The following is a 19577-nucleotide window of genomic DNA, read 5'->3' as shown; positions in this document are numbered from 1 at the left end:
TCGATCGACTCAAAAAAGATAGCAAGAATTAAACTACTCCTGATACTACAGCAATGCAATAATGTTGAGCAGCCATGCTGCATCAATGTTATGATTCGCTCAGAAATTTGCTGTGCATGTGAGGTCTTTGAGCCCGAGACACGGGGCGAGAATGTGTATTCAGGAGAAACTGAAACAGAAACTGCACTCTGAAGAAGGTTGCTCATTTTTGCTAAAGAGTTGCATTGACAGATAGTGGAAGCCAATCCCACCCTCCCATGTGAAAGAGTAAAGATCTCCTCGCACTATATGATTCAGAAAAAGGAAGCTTTAAGAAGGACACGGGAGCCCACACTGAGTCAAATGAAGAACTTAGATTAATTTACAATAAGTACAGACACTTCCCGGTAGATCCCTACCGGGTTCCTTTTCTGGTCGGTGCCTCACTGGCCGACCTTCAAGGCAATGGTAATGGAGTTCCCCCTCACCTCAGCCGGGGAGCTCATACTCCGTGAGAACCACAGGGACGATACTCATTCCCACCCCGTACGTCCCGTGTGAGATTTTACTCAATGCATCTCCCTCAAACTCAATCACTGATATTCTCCATTTCAGAGCCTAATGGCGGCATTACCCGTTTCAGAAACTAAGGGCGGGATGCCAAAATCACATATGGTGATTGGCTGGAGAATCCGTTTTGATGCCAAAATCGGTGGCAGCGCCGTTTTTTTTGGATGTTCCACCACCCGAGTACGCCGCACGCCAGTGGGACAGCCTCAGGGCATCACCTGAAGCCCTCCCCCGATGCTCCGCCCCTGATGGGCCGACTTCCCGATGGCGTCGGTCATGTGAGCTCACAGTTTTCGGGGACCTCGCCAGGCGGCTGCAGACTGTGTCCAGGCCGCCACAGGTTGTGGGGGGGTGGGGGGGGGGGGGGGGGGGGGGGGGTGGGGGGAGTCGTTCTACTGGCCGGGGGTGCCTTGGGCTGGGGGATGGGGGACTGGGCGGGGGGTTGGCCACGGGGAGGGTGGCGAGACGTGGTTACAGGAGGAGCACTATCTGGCAGGTCGGGTTCCGCGTGCAGCCGGCATGTCATGCTGTACAGCATGGCCGCCGCAGGCTGCCGCAGGTGTCGCTCCGTGTGCATGCTACGGCCATGGTGGGGTGGTGTGGGGCGAAGGGCTGAGGGTGGTGGAGGGTAGTGGTGGTGGAGGCGGGTATTGAGATCGTAGTTGGTGGAGGGGTGGTTGTAGGGGTGGATCCATTCGTATCTACAGGTGAAGCAAGCTTTACGTTGCGCTGCTACTAGCCCCCCACTGACGAAGCATCGGTGCGGGGGTCGGTACCGACCTTTTGGTCATAAGACCAGACACACGCCCCGGACATAGTCTCAAATGGGAGAATCCAGCCCTAAGTGCTGATACCGGACTGAATCTGTGGTGTTCTACGATAGGAGAATTGGTGCCGTTCCCAGAGCAATTCTTCAACCGTTAATGGGCTAGCACTGTCGCCATGTGGAACGTGACCGATTCCAATAAAAACAGTGTCTCATTCGCCGAAGTTGGGAATCACACTCGACAAGCTTGTACCCGCATATTACCCACTTCACTCCCACGCACACGCATCCCAGCCAATAAGATAGCAGCAAGAAGAGAAGAAACCCAGTTTCACCGACACAGAACTGCTGGATGGTGTGGAGAAAAGGCGGGTTTTCCCTTTACCCCGGATTGGGAGGAGGTTGCCACCCACCACTGTGCACCGGGCCTGGGCACAGGTGGGAGATGCCGTGAGCGCTGTGGGCAACACGACCAGGAGAGGCCAGCCAATGCCCATAAGAAACTGCATGACCTCCTCAGTGTGGCCGGGTCAGGAGGCAGCACTGTTGCCCCCAGCACTAACCCCCGAACCACACACCCGTAACCAGCCACCACCCATTTTGGAGGTGACTGAAACCACTGCCCTGCACCACTTGCCAGCACCCATACCGGCCACCATGGCTGGGAGCCCTGGCTATGAAGGCCACCACCTACCCACCCCCTATTACAGCTAGTGTCTGACTGTCTAACAATGTACATTTTGTACCTCCCCCCCTTTCCGCTGGAGAAGCCGGGCTCACAACCGTGAGAGACGGACCCTCACCGTAGAGCCCTGGGCGCTGGACCTGAATGGTGGGTACGGGGAGAGAGGGAAAAGTCACGGAGGTGGGATCAGCATCGGGCGACAAGTGAGAACCCGCCGAGTTGCTGTTCCCCGTGGCATGTGTGTCACCATCCCCTCCACCACCCCAACGCTCCCCACCCCCACATCACCCACTCACCAGCCCGCTTCACCACTACCATCCCCACATCCGCCTCCACCACCACCACCCCTACACCCCCCTCCACCACCACCACACACCACCACCCCCACATCCCCCTCCACCACCCCCACACTACCCCCACCCACCACTCCCCCTCCACCATCACCACCCACCACCACCGCTACACCCCCCTCCCCACTACATCCGCACACCCCCTCTACCACCACCAACCCCCTACACCCCCCTCCACCACCACACCACACCACACCACCCCACATCCCCCGCCACCACCCCCCCACTACCCCACCCCACCCTCCACCATCACCACCCACCACCATCGCTACAACACCCCCTCACCACTACCACCCCCACACACCCCTCCATCCACCACCACACAACACCACCACCCCCCCACCCCCCCTCCAACCACCCCACACTACCCCCCCCCACCTCCACCCCCACCACCCACCACCACCGCTACACCCCCCTCACCACTACCATCCGCACACCCCCCTCTACCACCACCACCCCTACACCCCCCTCCACCACCCACCAAACACCACCACCCCCACATCCCCCTCCACCACCCCCCCCACTACCCCCCACCCCACCCTCCACCATCACCAACCCACCACCACCGCTACACCCCCCTCACCACTACATCCGCACACCCCCCTCTACCACCACCACCCCTACACCCCCCTCCACCACCACCAAACACCACCACCCCCACATCCCCCTCCACCACCCCCCCACTACCCCCACCCCCACCCTCCAACACCACCACCCACCACCACCGCTACACCCCCCTTACCACTACCACCCCCCACATCCCCCTCCACCACCCCCCTCACTACCCCCCACCCCACCCTCCACCACCACCACCCACCACCACCGCTACACCCCCTCACCACCACCACCCCTACACTCCCCTCCACCACCACCACACTCCACAACCCCGACACCCCCGTCCACCACCCGCCACACTACCCCACCCCCCCCTCCACCACCACCCACCACCACCACTGCACCCCCCTCACCACTATCATCCCCACACCCCCCTCCACCACCACCCTTCCACCCTTGCACCCCGCCTCCACCACCCCCACCCTACCCCCACCCCACCCTCCACCACCACCACCCACCACCACCGCTACACCCCCCTCACCACTACCATCCCCACATCCCCCTCCACCACCACCACACACCACCACCGCTACACCCCCCTCACCACTACCATCCCCACATCCCCCTCCACCACCACCACTCCCACACCCCCTCCAGCACCCCCACACTACCCCCACCCCACCCTCCACCACCACCACCCTCCACAACCGCTACACCCCCTCACCACCACCACCCATCACAACCGCTACACCCCCCCTCATCACTACCATCTCCACACCTGCCTCCACCACCACCCTTCCACCCTTGCACCCCCTTCCACCCCCACCACCCAACACAACCCCCGCACCCCCCTCCACCACCACCACCCACCACCACCCTCGCACCCCCCTCCACCACCACTCACCACCACACCCATACCCCCCTCCACCGCTACCATCTCCACACCCGCCTCCACCACCACCCTTCCACCCTTGCATCCCCACTCCACCCCCACCACCCAACACGACCTCCACACCCCCCCTCCACCATCACCACCCACCACCACCCTCGCACCCCCCTCCACCACCACTCACCACCACTCCCATACCCCCCTCCACCGCTACCATCACACCCGCCTCCACCACTACCCTTCCACCCTTGCACCCCCACTCCACCCCCACCACCCAACACGACCTCCACACCCCCCTCCACCACCACCACCCACCACCACCCCAACACCTCCCCTCCACATCACCACCGCTACACCCCCTCCACCTCCACTACAAACCACCACCACCAACCCCCCCCCCCCCCACCAACCCCCCTCCATCGGCCATGCATGCCACCCAGGCTAACAACGCAAGGGTGGGGTCCATGCTGGAGGCTTGGGGGCGAAGTGTGCTAGGATGAAGGCATCCTGCACACTGACCGGGTATTGGGAGCAGACGTGCATGATGCACATCTCATGGTCACATACGAGGCGCATGTTCATTGAGAGGAACCCTTTTCAGTTTGTAAAGACAGCCTGTCATGGGTCGGCATGTATCCTGTTCATCACCTCCCGGTGTCACTCAGCAAAACCATGGGCCATAGGGGGGCTTTCAGTGGGGTGCACAGCAGGATGGCTGCCTTACAGACCGTGGCAATGGCGGTCCATGCCTGGATGTCCCGATTCCTTGGGGGGGGGGGGGGTCACAAGACTCCTATCATCTCGTCATGTGCTGGCCCGCAGCCAGCCTTGCCAGTGTCAGGACCGGCAGCCCATGGTTGCACTTCTGCACGTCCTACCTCATCGCTCTCCCTCATCAGCCACGGCACCTGTTTCCCAATTTTTAAAATGCGCTGACGGTAATTCCTCCTAGCGGAGGCAGAGCATTGCGGAGGCCCTGGAGACTACCGGGTCAGGCCCGCTAATGATATGTGGACGGCGTTTACTGTCCGTGTGGAGTAGAACACATTGACGCCACTTTCGAGGCACCAGAGCATGGCATTCTGTCAGGCGCCCGGCGCGGCCACGATTTTGGCCTCACGACTAATTCTACGCCCTCTCACCTTTCCCAACTCCGGCATTGTCTGACGGAGAATCCGCGCCCAGATTATTTGATCATTATAACATTGCCCTTTCTGGGAGCTCATTGCTACATTTCCCACAAGACAACACCTCGAAACGTACAATGGCTGTAAAGGGTTTAGGGAGGTCCTGAGGCTGTAACAGGTGTTATATGCATGCAAGACCTTCTTTCTTCCTTTGAGGTCTTTTTAGGAATAGGAAACGGATGCAGATTTCCATTTCTCCGGCAGATGAAGTCCAGCAACCCTTATTAATAGTCATTTAATTTTGTTTTAATACTCACATTGATTCCTTCTTTTACTGGCACCCAGATGGACGGCTTTTCATCTTTGAATTCTGACAAAGGACCAACCTTTCTCCTCAGACACTGCCGAGCCTGCTGAGTGTTTCTCTTACGAAAGAGAAAATGCTGGAAAATCTCAGCAGGTCTGGCAGCACCTGTAGGGAGAGAAAAGGGCTAACGTTTCGAGTCCGATGACTCTTTGTCAAAGAGTGTTTCTCTTTGGTTGTCCTCCCTTGAGAACTCTCATATTCACCATAATCACTCAACTATGCCAGATACGAAAATCTAAATACAGACAACGCTGATAATAAGAATGATCTCAGCGATTTCAAAGTTGTCCTCATGATTATCGTGTCCCCTGAAGTAGAGTATTAACATTGCAACACGTTTGAAATAAAGTTAATTCACTAAAGGGTTCTCAAGGCCTTCATCATAAGTCGGGATTTCAGCCAAGTTGGCACCATCAGATAGAAAGTTTATTACGTAATTTGGTATGAAGAACATCACATTAAAATCAATAAAATAACTGTAGCATCACCGATATCTGATTATTAAACCTAACTGCAAATATAAATAATATAGAAGACGGAGCAGTATCAGGAGCATGGTTCTCACCAAAGATCCTCTGCCAATGTCACTCTAGCTGACTGTCGGGTCATTATCTCATGCTAGTGATGTGATTTTGCTGCATGCAAATCTTGATAATGTATTTATGCATGAGAACAGCGGCAAAATGTTTAAAACTGTGTATTGGGGAATCCCAAAGCTGTCAAGGAAATTTTCTTTCTTTCTCTGTGGTCTCTCTCTCTCTGCCTCTGTCACTCTCTCACGCATGTCAAATGGGCATGAGTTTTTCAAAAAGAATCTGGTTAAGTGGCCACTAAAGAGCACAGCCGTCACAGCTCGTTGAAAAAAGCACATTGATACTGATCACTTGATAAACAAGTGCAATGACAGATGCAGAAAATGCTAGAAAAACGCAGGTCTGGCAGCAACTGAGGAGAGAGAAGCAGGCTTATTTTTTGGAACTGGAGAATGGTAGGAATGTGATTGGTTTAATGACGTCGAGAAAGCGGGAGGTGGGGGTGGGGCAGTGCAGGTGGAGCAAAATAGAAAATCAGGGATCGGTTAGAGGGCAGGGGAGATTAAATCACAATTACACAATCGAACATGGCAAAGGGAGATGTAGATCATAGAATTTACAGTGCAGAAGGAGGCCATTCGGTCCATCGAGTCTGCACCGGCTCGTGGAAAGAGCACCCTACCCAAGGTTAACACCTCCACCCTATCCCCATAACCCAGTAACACCACCCAACACTAAGGGCAATTTTGGACACTAAGGGCAATTTATCATGGCCAATCCACCTGACCTGCACATCTTTGGACTGTGGGAGGAAACCGGAGCACCTGGAGGAAACCCACGCACACACAGAGAGGATGTGCAGACTCCACACAGACAGTGGCCCAAGCCGGAATCGAACCTGGGACCCTGGAGCTGTGAAGCGATTGTGCTATCCACAATGCTACCGTGCTGCCCATATGTAATGGGCATATTCAAGTCAGCACCCTGTCTGCAGAGGGGTCTGCACCCCTCCTAACCTGCAACACCACATTCCCTTCCCATTGCATCTCCCCATACAATCGCAGGCGTTGCAACACCTGCCCCTTTACCTCCTCCCCCCTCACCTTGCAAGGCCGCAAACACTCCTTCCATGTGAAGTAGCGATTTACTCGCACTTCTTTCAATTCGATCTGCTCACAATCTAGTCCCCTCTACAAGAAAGTGGTTGACGCTTTGCTTAGATTTTAATACTATCATTACCTATACTGTTCTATGATATCTGTGTCATTCAATGTCTCCCACCCTCTAACCTATCCCTCTATTCTATCACTATTTTGCTCCACCTGCCCTCCCCCCTCCCTTTTTCAACTGCATAAAACCCAGCACATTTCTACTTCTTGCCAGTTCTGAATGAGAGTCATACGGACTCAAAACGTTAACTCGGTTTCTGTTACCGCAGATGCTTCCTGACCTGCTGGGTTTTTTCCCAGCACTTTCTGTTTTTCTGTCAGGTTTTCAGCATCTTCAGTATTTTGATTTTTTTAAAAACATGATCGATGCAATATGAGTATTCAGATGCTGCCAGGAAGGTTCAAAGTGTCAACTTTTGCAATATAACAGACAGAAGATGGTTTGTAAACAGATGGCCAAAGCATGCAGATGGCCAGGCATTAGAGAACCCCAAAGTGTATCATGGAGTTCACCTGAACCACAACTTTTACTAGATTGTGGTATGGAGAGCACACGGCCCACTCTACAGGTGTGGTCCTTCGAAAATTCTAATACAGCAGAGTCAACATGAAAGGGAAATTGTGTTTGCCAATTTTATTACAGATATAAGCAGGTTGGATAAAATTGAACCAGTTGATGTAGCCTATTTGGATTTCCAAAATGCATTTGATGTGGTGCTTTATTAAAAGTTACTGCACAAGAAAGAAGCGCATGATGATGGAAGTAATAATGTATTTGCATGGAGCTTGCAAACTGTAACTAATGGAATGCTACTGGGATCAGTGCTGGGGCCTCAATTATTTCCTCTTTTTCCTTCAGATACCATGGGTAGGATTCACCGTTCCCCGATGGCAATTTTGTAATTGGTGATCGGGCGAAGAATCCCTTCTGACGCCAAAATCGGGGGCGGAGCCTGTTTGTTGCCAGTTTAGTTGCCCCTCCGAAATGACATCATCACATTGCGCACCGCATGCCATTGGAACGGCGTTAGCATGTCACCTGAAGGTCCCAATGCTCAGCCCCCAATGAGCCAAGTTCCCGACCGCGCGGTTGACGTGTGGTCGCAGCGGTCGGGAACTCGATATAGCGGCTCTGGACTGTGTGCAGTGCTGCCGCAGTCGGGCCTGTGCTTCCCCGAGGGCTGGGGGGACTGGTGGGGAGTGGCCAGGGTGCGGCGAGGGGGGCATTACCTGGCATGTCGGGTTTTACGGCTCGACTACTGCAGGACGTCGCCATGCGCATGCGCGGCCATGAACCGGGCCATTCTCCAGGAATTTATATCGTGGGAGCCGGGAGTTTTACTCGGCACAGCTGCTAGCCCCTGTTGGAACCAACAATTCTACGGACACGTGCTTGTAGGATTAGAATAGCGGTTTTAATATACTCACAACAGAGCCACCCAGTTAGCCATTGAACTTTCGGTGAACTGGCCGGCTGACCATGTGGCACTGAGCTTTTATACAGCAGCTTCCGGGGGAGGAGTCCTGGGCAGAGCCAAGGGAGAAGCCCCATACAACTCGAGCATTCCCAGAGCTACTCCCCCTGGAGGACAGGTAGTGCAACTGCACTTACAATACAGACACATGTATATACAGATTATAATCCGGTGTGAATCACATTCACCACAGCCCCTCACCGGTCCCAGGAGCGTGCGAGTCCCACCTTCACACAGGAAGACTCTGAGATAACCTCGGCTTAGTGATTTGGACCCGCAGCTCCATTGAGTTCATTGGTACAGATAGTATGAAGAATCTTGGGCCTGTTATTAGTGGGATAATTTAAGGGAAACAATTTTACTGTTTGTTGAATAAAGTTATTTGATATATACACTTGTGTTGTCCTTTCTTCTCCTCGCCAATAAAGATACCTGGATAAAACATTTGATTAATAAACTGGCTGGAGTGTCTGAGCTTTTATAGACGCAACAATTATCTCTGATGAATTGTGAGCAACATAAATGTCAAAATGTTGCAACACCAGTACCAAACTCAATGACTCCTTCTCAATAGTCGAATACTTCAGATGATGAATATTTATCTTTCTGGAACAATAACTAATAGGTCTTTCTATTCATTCGTCATCTTCTTTTAACAGTACAGCACCAACACTCACATCACTCGCATCAATGGCCACCTTGAATTGCTTGTCATAATTCGGTGTCGTCAAAACTGGTTCAATGGTTAACACAGTTTTCAGATTGTCAAATACCTCCTGATATTCTGACGTGCACTGTAATTTCCGTTTCTTTTTCAGAAGTTTAGTCAGTGGAGCAACCATGCTGATATTTGGCGTGAAGTTTATGTAGAACTCACTTATGCCCAGGAATCTCAGAACTTCTCTTCTCATTGACGATATTGGGAACCCCCCAAATAGCTTTCCTTTTCACATTCCGTGAGGTAAACTGACCATGTCCAACTTTATGGCCTAAGAATGTGATTTGGGCTTTCGCAAACTCACTTTCACTCAGGTTTACCACCAAGCCAGCCTCCTGTAGTTGATTGAACAATTCCTTTAAATATTCAAAAATGCTTTCCACATTTGGCTGAACATCAACAGATTGTCTATGTACATTGCACAATTCTTTAGTCCAGACATAAACCTGCTGGTTAGCCTTTGGAATGTTGCTGCCACATTCTTCATTCCAAGCAGCATACCTTTAAACTGATACAGACCATTTGGTGTTACGAAAGCCGGAACTTCATTCGCCCTTTCATAGAACATAGAACATTACAGCGCAGTACAGGCCCTTTGGCACCCTTCTCTTTTTCCTCTCCCCCTATTCTTCTGAAAACATCTAAACCCTGGAACATCTAACAACCATTCCTGCCCCTGTGGAATCCATATCTCCGTAATGGCCACAACATTGCAGTTAAAAGTACTCATCCATGCTCTTAGTTCATCTCCATTATTCTTGACTGAGTGAAACTTTGTCCTATCAACTGTCTATCCTTCCTCACAGATTTGCTGCATACTATTTCTGCCTGTTCAACAGCTACCCTATCCTCTGATCTATAGCTCTGGTTCCCATCCCCCTGCCAAACTAGATTAAACCCTCCCGAAGAGCTGTAGCAAACCTCCCACCCAGGATCATGGTGCTCCTCCAATTTAGGTGCAATCCATCCTTCATGTACAGGTCCCACCTTCCCAGAAGATATCCCAATGATCCACATATCTGAAGCCTTCCCACCTGCACCAGCCCTGTAGCCACATGTTCAGCTGCACTCCCTCTCTGTTCCTTGCCTCACTTGCACGTGGCCTCTTGCTCTATGCCTTGGCTGTGTCTACCTCCCTGTAACTCTTCTCTATCATCCCCTCTGTCTCCCGGATGATCCGAAGTTCATCCAGCTTCAGCTCCAATTCCCTAAGGCGGTCTCTGAGGAGTTGAAGTTGTGTGCACTTCCCGTAGGTGTAGTCAGCGGAGCCACCGGTGGTATCCCTCACCACCCACATCCTACAGGAGGAGCATTCAACTGTCCTTAGCCTCCATCCCCTCTGATCTTACAAAATGTAGCCGCCCTGTGAACCAGCTGGAACTCCGCCCTCCGACTCTGCTCCCAGTCAGCTGCACTCTCTGTAGACTCTCAGCTCCCTTCACGCTCTTTGAGGAAGTGTAGGAAACAAAATGAATGGAGCACCTTGCTCCTTCCTCACATAACTCCCTCAGTCACCAAACTCTCACTGTAGCACTCAAATGCACCCAAATTCAGCACTCAGGGCAAACAATTTTGTTCACATAACGTCCACAGTAAACCATGTAACAGGTGAGGCAGACCCAGTTCTCACCTTATCAAATAAAAAGGAAATTGAGTGGGGTTCTTATTTGATAAGAACACCGGATCGAGGGCAGAACGGTGGCTCAGTGGTTAGCACTCCTGCCTCACTGCGCCGAGGACCCGGGTTCCATCCCGGCCCCATGTTACTGTCTGTCTGGAGTTTGCCCATTCTCCCTCTGTCTGCATGGGTCTCACCTCCACAACTCAAAGTTGCGCAGGATAGGAATCGCCACACTAATTTGCCCCTTAATTGGAAAAAAAAAGTTGGGCACTTGAAATTTATCCAAAAAAAAAGAGATGAAGGAAAACCCACAGAGTGTGTCATGTTAATATGCTGAAAAGGTATTTTGATAGGGAAGAAAAGAAGGAGGGTCTGTTAATAGTTAATGCTCAGAGCGAAGAAATAAATCCAGGTGAGTCTGAATTTGACATTCCTCAAAAGCAAATGGACAATGAAGAAATAACAAGAAATTTTGCTAAATGACTGAGTTACCTTCCAAAGGAAAATCAGAATGACCTGAAAGAGTTATTGCAGTCACTTAAAGCTATATGTGGGAACAAACTAGGAAGTAAAAATATGATTATACATGATGGGAATGTAGAAAATTGAATTCCAATTGAGCAACATCGATACGGACTGAATCCACTCAAGGTGGTGCAGGTACAAAAGGAGACTGAAAACATGCCTAAGAATGATATCATTGAAGTGAGCTATAGTGATTGGCGATCACTTATTATGATGATACCAAAACCAGATGGAATGCAACGATTGTGTGTGAACTATAGGGAAGTCATTACAGTTATGAAGTCAGATTCTAATCCTATTCCTTATTTGGAAGACTGTATTGAAAAGGTGGGACAACCAAAGTTTTTCAAAATTTACTTACTAAAAGAATACTGGCAAGTACCTTTACTTGTGGACAGTGCGGAAGGATGTTGCAGGTTACAGAGGGACATAGATAAGCTGCAGAGCTGGGCTGAGAGGTGGCAAATGGAGTTCAATGCAGAAAAGTGTGAGATGATTGATTTTGGAAGGAGTAACAGGAAGCGAGAATACTGGGCTAATGGTAAGATTCTTGGTAGTGTGGATGAGCAGAGAGATCTCGGCCTCCATGTACATAGATCCCTGAAAGTTGCCACCCAGGTTGATAGAGTTGCTAAGAAGGCGTACGGTGTGTTAGCTTTTATTTGTAGAAGGATTGAGTTTCGGAGCCATGAGGTTATGTTGCAGCTGTACAAAACTCTGGTGCGGCCGCATTTGAAGTATTGCATGTAGTTCTGGTCGCCGCATTATAGGAAGGATGTGGAAGCATTGGAAAGGGTGCAGAGGAGATTTACCAGGATGCTGCCTGGACTGGACGGCATGTCTTACGAAGAAAGGTTGAGGGAGCTAGGGCTTTTCTCACTGGAATGAAGAGGGCAGAGAGGTGACTTGATAGAGGTGTACAAGGTGATGAGAGGCATGGGTAGAGTGGATAGCCAGAGACTTTTCCCCAGGGTGGAAATGGCTGTCACGAGGGTACGTAATTTTAAGGTGAATGGAGGAAGGTATAGGGGAGATGTCAGAGGTAGGTTCTTTACACAGAGAGTGGTGGGTGTGTGGAATGCACTGCCAGCAGAGATGGGGGAGTCAGAGTCATTAGGGACATTTAAGTGACTTTTAGACAGGCACATGGAGAGCAGTAATTTGAAGGTGAGTAGGTTAGGTTGATCTTGGATGAGTATAAATGGTCGGCACAACATCGTGGGCTGAAGGGCCTGTACTGTGCTGTACTGTTCTATGTTCTACCATTGGTAATAACAGTAATACTTTCTCCCCACTAACAAAACTATGAATTTTTGATTTCTTATCTGTCTCTTTTTTCATCACATGCTGTGACAATTTTAAATAATTTCTAGCTAACTCACCAGTCCAATTTAATCTCTTCCTAAAGTTTGACACATAGTCCACCAATGTGGTCTCAGAACCAATTTTGCCTGAATTCATTTGAGTGGTCCTCTTTACTCTTGACTAGAAATCAATTTGAATGGACTGAACTCAGTTGATTCATTCGGTGCATCCCTAATTTCAAACAGTACAAATGGAATTTCTTTATCCCAATCTTCTGATTAGTAAGGTCGCGGATGACACCAAGTTTGGTGGAGTGGCAGAAAGTGTTGAGGATTGTCAGAAGATATAGCAGGACATAGATAGGTTGGAGACATGAGCAGAAAATGGCAAATGGTGTTTAATCCGGACAAATGTGAGGTAAAGCATTTTGGTAGGTCTAACATAGAGCGGAAATATACCGTAAATGGCAAAACTCTTAGGAATATAGAAAGTCAGAGAGATCTGGGAATGCAGGTCCACAGATCTTTGAAGGTGGACAAGGTAGTCAAGAAAGCATTCAGAATGCATGCCTTCATTGAAAAGGACATCGAGTATAAGAACTGGCATGTCATGCTCCAGCTGTATAGAACTTGGTACGGCCGCACTTAGAATATTGCACACAATTCTGGTCGCCACACTACCAGAAGGATGTGGAGGGTTTGGGGAGCGTGCAGAGGAGGTTTGCCAGGATGTTGCCTGGTCTGCAGGGTGTTAGCTATGTGGAGAGGCTGAATAGACTCGGACTGTTTTCATTAGTAAGACGGAGGTTGAGGGGTGACCTGAAAGAGGTCTACAAGATTACGAGGGCCATGGATAGAGTGGATGGGCAGGCATCCTTTCCTATGGTGGAGGGGTCAGTCACCAGGGGGTATAGGTTTAAGGTCCGTGGGGCAAAGTTTAGAGGTGATTTGCAAGGCAGGCTTTTTACGGAGATGGTGGTGAGTGCCTGGAACGCGTTTCAGGGGTGGTTGTGGAGGCAGATATATTAATGGCATTCCAAAGGCATCTTGACAAGCACATGGCTAGGATGGGTATAGAGGGATACAGTTTAAGGAAATGCTGAAGGTTTTGGCAAAGATTGGTATCATAACCGGTACAGGCTTGAAGGGCGGAAGGGTCTGTTCCTGTGCTGTATTTTTCTTTGTTCTGGATGATGCTGACTATAATCCATCAACATGGTCTTTAAAATTTGATGCCATCTTTCAAATGCTCTCTGTAATTCTGGATGTTACGCAGTTGAGGGATCCCTCTGGGTGCTCTGATTTCTTCCCACAGTCTATAGATGTGCAGGTTAGGTGGGGTTTCGGGGATGGGGCCTAGCAGTCGGGTTAGCCAGGGTCGCTGCATTGTGGTCAATTAATACTGATTCCTACTTTTCGTCTGAGGAATAGGTCCAATGCAATCAATTAGGCCCCTAGTAAAAGGTTCCTTAAATTCCCAAATGGAGCATTAAGGGTGCTGGTTTGATTATCGCTTGAGGTTTTCCTACTACCTAACATATGTGGCAAAATTCAACTACGTCTTTATGCAGTCCCGGCCAATAAAAATATTTTGGTATTTTTGCTTGAATTTTCCTTGTTCCTAAATGACCCCTATTGGAACCTCATGGGCGACCCGCAAAACTTCCTTTCTGTAACCCACCGGTAATTGAACTTGGTTGAACTTCTGCCCATTTCTCTTCTATTTGAATATGTAACGGTCTCCACTTTCTCATTAATACATTATTTCTAATGTAATGACACTCTGGTCATACACTCAGAATCTATTTCTATGTATGCTTTCTGATAGACCTGATTTATCTCTGAATTTCTCTGTTGTAATTCTACCAGTTTTCCTGAACTAAAGATATTTGGTTTATTCATCACCTGCTCTTGTTCTGTATCAACTGCCTGGTCAAGGATTGTTTCTGATAACTGAACCTCAACCTCCCTATCTTTACTCCTTGATTTCTCCTTCTTCTGTCTCAATCGGTGAGTGGGTTACCAAATAATCTGGAAACACCACAGATACACTTCTTGCAACATCTCAGTTCTTTGATTTTTCACTGACTTTTCAACCACAGTAGACATCACTCCCATATGTGATCCAGCTATATAATTACCCAGGATAAACTGTACCCCTGAGTAATCTCTCTATTACTCCTACCACCAATTCTCCACTTTTCTCCCTCACCTTACCTTACATAATGGCATACTACTCACTTTACCAGTAATCCCACATATTATCTCCTTTCTGGAAATACTCTTTCTGAACAATATATCGCCTTATCTCCCACCATTAAAGATTGCCTTGTTCCTGTATCCCATAAATTCTTAATCTCCTAATCGACACCACATTGTACACATGAATAAACATTATCCTCACAAAGTGCTGACCAACCAACTTGTCAACCAAACTCTGAACTGGCTATATCCACTTTTAACCTCTTCAGCTGCAACCTTTTTTTTAAGAGCACCCAATTATTTTTTTCCAATTAAGGGACAATTTGACGTGGCCAATCCACCTAACCTGCACATCTTTGGATTGTGGCAGACATGGAGAGAATGTATCAGCAGCAACCATGGTTTCTTTCACCACTTTAATAAACCCCTCTGTCCAATCCCATTTTAAAGATTCTGGGCGGGTTTCTCTGTCCGGCCATGCCAGATTTTTGGTTCAGCAAACCGTTGGGATTCTCTGTTTCACAAGCTGGTCAATGGGGTTACCCATTGTGGAGCAGCCCCACGCTGTCAGGAAACTGTCGGCAAAATAGAGCATCCCGCCGGCGGAGAATTCAGTCCTCTGTGTTTGATTCTTCATTTCTTAGACTAAGGGCGGGATTCCGATTGCCGATGCTGAAATCGTATTCGGTGAATGGGCGGAGAATTCTTTTGACGCCGAAATCGTGAGCGGTGCCTGTTTTTGGATGCTTCCCCCCCTCCAAAACAGCTTCATTGGTGAGTAGGCCGCACACCATTGGGACGGCCTCAGGACGTCACCTGAAGGCCCTCCCCTGATGCTCTGCCCTCGATGGGCTGACTTCCCAACGGCGTAGATCATCTGTGGTCTGCGGTTTCGGCAACCTCGCGTGGTGGCTGTGGATTGTGCCCGGTGCCGCCACAGTCGGGGGGGGGAGCCGTTCTGCTGGCTGTGGGGGGGGGGGGGGGGTGTTGGCTTCGGCGGGGGCTGGGGGTACCATCTGGAAGGCTGGGTCCTCATGCGGCCGGAGCCATGTTGTACGGCGTAACTGCTGCAGGTCGCCGCCATGCGCATGCGCGGCCACGTACCCAAGATTTCTGTTGGAATGCCGGAGGTTTTACGTGGCCCGGCTGCTCGTCCCCACCGGGCAGAGCATCAGCGCGGGGACAGCGGTGACTTTTTGGTCATAGGATGAGACACATGCTCTGGACATAGCCTCAAAATCGGAGAATCCAGCCCTAAATAAGACGCCAATGCAGGATTCATGGAGTTCAACAACAGCAAAACTGACGCTGAACCTGGACAAATTCACCGACTGTGGAGGGGCGCACTGGTGCCACGTGGAACACAATTGATTCCAATGAAAAACAGTGCAGGATTCACCAGATCCGTGATTGACACTCAGGAGGCTGACAAGCTGCAGCCTCATACACCCATTACACTCCCCACACACACTCATCCCAGCCAACAAGATTTCCCAGGTTGCACTGGGGCATGCCCATCCCATTGATGGGTCGGCTGGGGCCAGAGGGCTCTGAGGGGAGTTTCCTGGGGTGAACACCCATATGACCTGTGGCCTCAAGTTCACAATGGGCAGTCAGCGGCCTTGTAGGCTGCGGCAATAGTGCTCCATGCCCATCCACCCCGACCCCACAGCCCACCTCATGACCAACCCCCGCTTCTCCCGCCGGCCCTGGTAGAAGCCCTCCGGCCAGCGGCACAACTGTCAGCAAACTATGGCAAAGTTGAACACTTTCCTTACCCTCGCTCTCTCCCTCATCAGTCATGGCGCCTGTTTCATGATTTTTAAAAGCACAAGTGAATTCGGCCCAATCGGAGGTGGAGAATCGCGGAGGCCATGGAGAGTACCAGGTGAGGCCTGCTAATGATATGCAAACGGTGTGTACTGTACGCGCGTTCCGGACCGCATTGGCCCCGCTGTCGAGAATTGCGGTTTGGCATCAAATTTGCGCCCGCCGCGAATTTGGCTTCGGAGCCTATTCTTCGCCCAATCGTGTTTCCCGATTTCACCTTCAGCCAACAGAGAATCCTGCCCTCTGTCTTCCAAGTACTTTTCTTAAAACACCAACATTGTGACTTTGTGTGTCCAACATTATTACAATGAAAACTTTTAAATATTATTTTCTCTCTTCCACCCTGATGTCACTTTTCACCTGCGGCAAAATCTCTTTAATTTCTCCAATTTAGAGCTTCACATGTTAGGTCTATTTTTAATGCTTTACCCATGATTAGGTAGAACAGTTACAGGAAAAGTTTCCAGATATTTTTCCATCATGTGTGGTAACCAGTGCAATGGCTAAACAAAGTTGACCACCAGAGATAGATGGTAGAATAGCTCAAACTATGCTTGAGGATGAGGATAATTCTGAGGAAGTTTTTGGTCGGACTTCATTAGTTGAGGCCCAGGAGGCAGACCCAAAGTTATTAGATTAGCACAGTCAGCTGTCACAGAAGCTGAGGCTGAATGGGCTCCAGTCTGCTGCTTTGTTAAGAACCGAGTTCTGATGAGGAAGTGGAGGCGTGCACACAGACCAGTGGACAAGGAATGGATGGCTGTTGGTCAGTGAGTGGTACCACCCAGATATCGTAGGTAAATACTGTGGGTAGCACGTGAGATACTAAAAGCAGGATATGTGGGAATTTGGAAAATTCAGGCATCAGTTAACAGGCATTTTTCATGGCCAGGAATGCGTAAGGATGTAGTTCTGCAATTCTGTAGAACCTGTCAGGTAATAGGTAAACCCAACATATGATTAAACCCACACCTTTAATACCCATACCAGTGTTTGAAGAACAAATTATTCGGGTATTGGTAAATTGTGTAGGACCGTTTCCTAAAACAAAGGCAGGGCATTTCAGTCATGGATATGACCAGCCGATTTCTGGATACATTTGAGAACAATTACAGCTAAGGTAGTATTGGAAACATTGACACAGTTCTTCACTGTTATGTCCTACCCTTAGAAGTACAATCAACCAGAGTTCTAACTTCATGTCCAAAATTTTCCAGGACATGTAGTTTAGGTTTCAAACAACTAAAGTCAGCCGCCTATCACCCACAAACTCAGGGAGCGTTGGAGAGACAAATTCAGGCTCTCAAAATGCTGATCAAGGCCTATTACCATGGATATCCAAGAGAATGGGACAAGGGGTTGCATTTTTTATGATTTCCCACCAAGGATTCTCCAAACCAATCGACTGGGTTTTGCGCATTTGATTCGGTTCATGGCCATGAAATACAGGGTCCATTAAAATTGATAAAAGAGAAGCATCTAAAGCAAAAGGACGCATCACCAATGTTGAATTATTTGTCCATGTTTCTGGGAAGACTCACAGGAGCTTGTCAGGTAGCCCAAGAACATTTAAAGATTTCGGGAGCAAGAATGAAAATCAGGGCTGACAGGCATGTCAGGTCCAGAACATTCCAAGCTGGAGACGAGGTATTGTTGCCTTCGCAGGGTGAACCTCTGAAAGCGAAATTCAGCAGCCCCTACAAGGTAATTAGGAGGGTGAGTAAGGTGACTTACCTCATAGATATTCCAGACCATAGGAAGAAGGACCGATTATTTCGGGAGCAAGAATGAAAATCAGGGCTGACTGGCACATTTCATCTCTCTAAGGGGGGAGGTATGTTAAAATTTTCCTTTTGATTCTCCTTTGTTTCCATTTCTTTTACTTTCTTTTATTATTTTTAGTCCGTGAATCCATAATCGGAGTGGACAAAAGCAGCGTAATCAGAGTGGCCTAAAGCTGCATAATCAGAGTGGCCTAAAGCTGGTAGGTTGCGAGTCAGGACAGGGTGTTCCTGGATTTGTATTTTGGAGAGGAGAAAACAGACATGTCGGTGCCGGGTGAATCTTAAGAACGAGGAGGTTGTTGGTTTGATTGGCTGGCTGACCTGTAGGGTAACAGGGTCAATGTTCTGCCTGACAACAGTCAGTGATTAGTTCCAGCATGACACTCCTGAGAGAGCTGGCCAGAAGTGATTGGACCTTGCATGGAGAAGAAACACGCTCTCTCTCTCACTTGTTCTAAAACCAGTGAGTGCCTGGCACATCTTTACTATGACTCCTGTCATAATATCCACTCATGTATATAATGAGAAGCAGACAGGCAGTGATTGACACACAGGTTCACAGGTTGACTAATGAACACACAACACAGAACAACCAATCACCAGACAGGACACCACCACTATAAAGCCCACAGGGCATTAAGACTCTCCCTCTCTCAGGACCCAACTACTGAGACAGTCAGAGTGCACACGTTAGTTGGCACTATTACCATGCGATAGCTAGTATATCTGGTCAAGCCAGTAAGAGGTCATCAGTTGGATTAGCAGAGTGTCAACCCACAGCTGAACATGTACAGCAGCCCATAGTTAAATAAAACAATGTTGGATCATCGCCTGTGTCAGATGTTTGTTTCTAGCTTCCCTGCATCCAGTTGCAGTCAACGTCGAACCAACCTGCCTAACACATCATGGTACCAGAGTGCTATTAATCCTGCCGAACCTACCTCGAGTGAATCAGCATTGACCAGCAAGTGGCCATCCAGCAAAATGGAAAACATCCAGCCTCCTCCACAACTCCGCATCTCAGGCAACCTCGCCGCCAATTGGAAAATCTTCAAGCAAAAGTTCCTCCTGTATATCGAGACCTCTGATCTCGAGGCAGCATTGGATGCCAGGAAGATGGCGCTATTT

Source organism: Scyliorhinus canicula, chromosome 21, assembly GCF_902713615.1.
Source record: "Scyliorhinus canicula chromosome 21, sScyCan1.1, whole genome shotgun sequence".
Taxonomy (NCBI): domain Eukaryota; kingdom Metazoa; phylum Chordata; class Chondrichthyes; order Carcharhiniformes; family Scyliorhinidae; genus Scyliorhinus; species Scyliorhinus canicula.
Note: the sequence above shows the minus strand (reverse complement) of the source record.